Consider the following 6,000-nt stretch of genomic DNA (forward strand, 5'->3'; position numbering starts at 1 on the left):
CTGAGGTGCGTTTAGGTCCTCATGACAAGGGATGGTCAGAGGCCTCCTGTGGCATTAGGCAGAGGTGTCTAGTATGGTGGTGAGTGGGGAATTAGGACCTACAGAACCTGGAGACTGCTATTTTTGTAGATATCAGCTGAACCTGTAAAATTCTCTGTAGAGAGTTGAAGGTTTACCTCCCCCAAACAGCATTTTATATACTTATAGGATTCCTTTTTTTTTTTAAGCCAGCTACACAGTCCCACAGTACAGTGGCTACCAAACTCAAAAGGCTAAACAGTTTTCAGCCTCTTTTTTAGAAGGTAGAAAAGCATTCTGAAATGTCTAGTTTCCATGTAAAGGGAAACTAGATTTTAAGAGTTTTTACCTGCAGTATGAAGATTGAAGACAAAGTGGCAAAGTTTCTAAATGGGGACAAGGTGAGACTCCACGAACCAAAGCATCTGTAACTTATGCTGAGGTGGGGTTCTTGGGTGTTCCTCCAAAAACATTTCATAAAAGTGTGTGGGTCCAAGTTTTTTAAACAAGCTTTTTGAAGGTAAGATTAAAAGGCAACAAGTATTTCTTGTTTTTCTGAGACAGGGTAGACTAGACAGGCCTTACACAGGCATCCCCCTGCCTCTGCCTCCCCAGGTGCTGGGATTAAAGGTGTGCATTACCATTCCTGGCATGCAACAAGAGTTTTCAAGTTACATATTCAAGAAAGGATTTGTATCCACTCCCTAAATTTAGAAGTAAAAGAGTCCTATTAAAACTAAGCAGGTTAGTGTCTACACAGGGTGTGAAGCAACTGGGTCTTCATCTGCTGTTGGTTGGGAGAGGCAGGCGGTTTTTGTTTTGCTTTTTCAACAGGGTTTCTCTGTGTAGCCTTGGCTGTCCTGCGCTTGCCTTGTAGACCAGGCTGGCCTTGAGCTCACAGCAATCCACCTGCCTCTGCCTCCGAGTGCTGGGATCACAGGCGTGCACCACTGCGCCTGGTTTGAGATGGGCAGTTTGTGTGAAGCTAAACAAGCACAAGTTAATCTTCGCCCCAACCTCCCAGCTAGTTACACAAGTTACTTTAAAGCCTGTGCATAGATAGTTATGGCAACTTTGTGACAGCCAAGAACTAGAAATAAATTAAATCACAGGAGAGGCCCCTAAATTGTGATAGAGTAAAAATGGCATATTAACCCATAAAAACTAATGGGATTGGAGGAATGGCTCACTGACTAAGAACATGTGCCATTTAGACCACCAGCGTCCAGCAGAACACAGACATAACCACAGCTCCAGGGTAGACCCCTTTCCTGGCCTCTGCAGGCACTACACTCTGCTCAAGTCCCTGTAGTGACACATGTACATGAGACTGTTAAGATAGCCAAGTTAGTGTAACATAGCATCTTCTGTGTGTTACATCTCAGAAGTGCAAGAAGACAACTTCAAAAGGTTACATACTGTATATAATCTAACTCTCACAATTAAAAAATTACATCATGGAGACAATGGGCAGTCTACAGGAGTTGAGATGGGGGTAGAGAGCCCCATGGAAAGATTGGTTACTATTGTCCCCATCCCACAACACACCTTTCTGGCTGACCTGGACCTCAACAGTGTCCGCCTCGAGAGTGAGTGCTGGAGTTAAAGGTGTGTTCCACTGTTCCTGGCCCAGCAGTTCTTTGTAGTGATAGAATAGCTTTACATCTTGATTATGTTGAGGTTAATACAACTCCGTATGACAGATCCACTCACAAAAGGTGAATCCATGTAAAGACTGGCAAATTGCAGGTCAGGTCTGTGGCGTATGGTATATCAGTCAATATTCTCTTTTAAAATATAGTCTGGCTATGAAAGTTCTCATTGGGCAAGTGGGATAAGGAATTAAATTAGACTTTACAAATAACTCCCATTAACCTAAATTGTTCATATACATGTAACATTTGCGAGTGAAGCTGGCAATGGTGGCTTTAAGCACTTGGGTAGCAGAGGGTCTCTGAGTTCAAGGCCAGCCTCATCTACAAAGTGATTCCAGGACAGCCAGCGCTACACAGAGAAACCCTATCTTAAAAAATAAAAAGCGAATGAGTAGTTAATTAATGAACCCATTATTTAATCGGTTTTAGGTCTGTTCTGTCTAGGAAAGGCCAAGCAGTTCAGAGACTATTCATCTGCACCTTAGGTCCTTAGGAACCCACAGCAAAGGGATGTCAGAATCTCAAACTGGGAGCTTTCTTTAAAAAAAAAACAAAAACAAAAACAAAAAACAACAACAACAAAAAACATGCTCAGGTAGCTCTAAGGTAATTGTCTCCTGACTTCCCCCCCCCTTTTTTTTAATGTTTATTTATTACTATGTATACAATGTTCTATTTGCATGTATACCTGCACACCAGAGAGGGCACCAGATCTCATTGTAGATGGTTGTGAGCCAACATGTGGTTGCTGGGAATTGAAGTCATGACCTTGGGAAGACCTGGCAGTGCTCTTAACCTCTGAGCTACCTCTCCAGCCCCAACTTTCCACTTGTAACCACTGGTCTTTTGGGGTTGTGTTTGTCTTAAGCTGTTCTCTTTTTTTGCTTCCTAGATGCAAGCTTGTGTGGGCCACCACACTGGTACCTGGCTGCATTCTTAAGTTGGAGACTTGAGATGTCACTCTTCTGTCTGGCTCAGGAGCTAGTATCTGACCACCTCATTTCATAAATTGGAATCATGAGGAACATAGGTCAAGTCCTATCACTTTCAAAATAATTTGCTCAGATAATTGCACCACTGAGATCAGAACGGTTGTTGGTCCTCCAATGACTTTGCTGCTGAGGAAGGTCATGCCACTTTGAGGCAGTGGGCACTGCTTTACAGCCAGTTAGCCACCTCTAGCCTAGCTCCATATTGAGCCTTTATTTTGTGTTTTTTGTTTTTTTGAGACAGGGTTTCTCTGTGTAGCCTTGGCTGTCCTGGACTCCTGTTGTAGACCAGGCTGGCCTTGAATTCACAGGGATCCACCTGCCTCTGCCTCCCGGGTGCTGGGATTAAAGGCGTGCACCACCACTATCTGGCGCATGTTGGGCCTTTAGTAAGATTTTCTGTGCTGTGTCTTGTGAGGGAAGGTAAAAAATTTATGTTTATATGAAAATACTGGAATGAAAAATTCTGTTAACAGCATTTTAAATATAGCTTTTTTCTTTCACTTTTAATAGAATTGCATACATATTCCTAATTTCTCACACACACACACACACACACACACACACACACACACACACACACATATATATTTGTTTTGTATTGAAAATGTTTTCATACAGCATATTCTGATTATAGTTTCCCCCTTTGTATTGTCCCAGACCCTCCCCACTATTCTATGCTTTCGGTCTCTATTTACAAAGCAGGCCAATAAACTTGCACCTTTAATCCCAGTGCTTGGGAGGCAGAAACCCTGGTCTACAGCAGAAAAAGTTCCAGGACAGCCAGGAGTACTCAACCAAAAAAAGAAAAAAAAAAAAAAAGAAAAAAAGAAAAATAAATAAAAGAAAGTGGGCCAATTGAAAAAAATAATATAACAAAGCAAACAAACAGAAAAAAAGCAAGAGTCACAAATGCATGCAGAGATGAACATACACAAAATTGGAAACCATAATAGATAAGCAAAAGACAAAGTAAAAAAATTTCCAGAAAAAGAATTAGGGCATTATGAAACAGAACATCTCCAAAAAATTCCATTGATTTCACTTTGTGTTGGCCATATACTGTTGGACACCGGGCTTTCCTTTAGTGTGGTATGTGTACTCTGAGACTATTTGAGAAAGTATTTGTCAACTGGAGATAGAGTCTGACTTAGGGATTGTGGCTCATGTTTACATTACCTGTTTGTGTTGGGACCCCATCTGGCTTGGACCTATGCATGCTGCCAGTCTCTATCAGTTCATATATGCGTCTGTCCTGCTCTATCTGCTCCGCTTCCTTGGTGTCCTCCAACCTTCTCTTAAGCATAGTTCCCTCAACGCTGAGGGGAGGGAGTTGACTAGGACATCCCACTTAGTACTGAGTGTCCGAAGCCTCATGGTCTGCATGTTGTCTGGTTGTGTTCTCTGTATTGGTTCCTATATACTGCAGGAGGAAACTGGTGATGGCTGAGCAAGCTGGCGATCTATGGGTATAGCAGAATGTCATTGGGAGCCATTTTATTGCTACATTCCTCTAGTAGAATAGTAGTATTTGGATTTCCCCTAGGGTCATATCCTATCAAATCTTCGATTCTTGAACCCTTAAGCAGTATCAGGCATGGATTCTATCTCACTAGGGTAGGTTTAAATCCTAGCAGATTGGTTGGTTGGTTGCTCTCACAGCTTTTGTCCCACTGTTGCACCAGCATATCTTGCCAGCAAGTTGCCATTGTAGACTGCAGGGCTTGTAGCTGGGTTCATGTTTACTTCTCTCTTCTGGCAGTACCATGAACACTAATCAGTAGGGGTGAAGGCTTTAGGCAGGCACCAGCTCTACTTGGTGTTCAGTGATAAATGTAGGTGTTGTCTAGCAATAGGACCTTTCCAATAGGCTGTGGAGAGCAACCAATGCCTTGGCAATAACCTGAGCAGTTTGGGGGTTCTGTGGAGCCCCTTTGGCCAACAACACAATTATATATAACCTGTTCCTAGCACTGGGGGCTTGGGCTTTTGTTTTGTTTTTTGGATTTGCTTTGGTTTTTTTTTTTTTTTTTTTTTTTTTTTTTGAGACAGGGTTTCTCTGTGTAGCCTTGGTTGTCCTGGACTTACTTTGTAGACCTGGCTGGCCTCTAGCTCACAGAGATCTGCCTGCCTCTGCCTTCCTGAGTGCTGGATTACAGGCGTGCACCACCATGACCAGCTATCACTGGAGGTTTTACTTGGCTGAAAGAGAGGTCTAGTTAGGGCTTTGTCTCCCCACTGAATTGGTGAGTCCATTTAGATTTCTTAGATTTCCAACCTTAGTGGAAATCTCTTATTTCTCCATTTTAATATAGACACTTGATTTTTGGCAAATATATACATATATATATATATATATTTTTTTGAGTGGTAGGTTTCCATTAGAGCTCTCAAATGGCCCTTAGTGTTAGCTGTCCCTCCAAGTATTCCCTCCTTTGCCCCTCCCCCCTTTCTCTCCTCTTCTCTGTTTAATCTTCCTGTTGCAGTCATGTTCCCAAGTGCCGTGTTTCCATAACTATACACTCTATTTGCACTACTTTAGGAGTTTCTTCCCACCTTTCTGAGGAACAGTCACACTGATTTCTACAGTAGCTTTGGAAGTTTGCACTCCCATCAGCAATGAATGTTTCCTTACCTCATGGCCTTGGCAGAATGAGCTGTTATTTATTCTATTGATCTTAGCCACTCTGACTGGTATGATATCTCAAAGTAGTTTTGATTTGTATTCCCCTGATGACAAAGATGTTATATGTTTATTTATTTCTCAGCCACTTATGTTTCATATTTTGAGAACTCTGTTTAGATCTGTACCCCATTTTAAAATTGGATTGATTTCCTGATATCCAGTTTTGAGTTCTTTAAATATTTTGAATATTAGCCCTCTATAAAATGTGTAATTGGTAAAGATCTTTCCCCATTGTGTAGCCTACCACTTTGTCCAAATCGTGGTGGTTTTTGACTTGCAGAAGCCTCTCATTTTATGAGGTTCCATGACTAAGATAATATTAATTGATCTTAGTGCCTGTGCTAATGGTGTTCTATTCATTAAGTTTTTTTCCTGTGCCAATGTGTTCAGGATTATTCCCCAACTTACTCTTCTGTCAGATTCAATGTATCTGGCTTAATGTTGAGGTCTTTGAGCCATTTGGAGCTGACTTTTTTTTCTTAAAGCAATGCTTTCTTTTATTGCAAAACCAAACAAAAGCCCAAAGCACAATGCTGGTCATGAATTGCTTCAAAATATTGGGTAATAAAGATGCCAACTGTAAAGAGGCCTGTGTCTGGAAGCAGCTAGTTGATGCCTGGACCCATGCCTGACAAGTGCAGGGCACCTTCTC

Source organism: Acomys minous, assembly GCF_964271855.1.
Source record: "Acomys minous genome assembly, chromosome: 11".
Lineage (NCBI taxonomy): Eukaryota > Metazoa > Chordata > Mammalia > Rodentia > Muridae > Acomys > Acomys minous.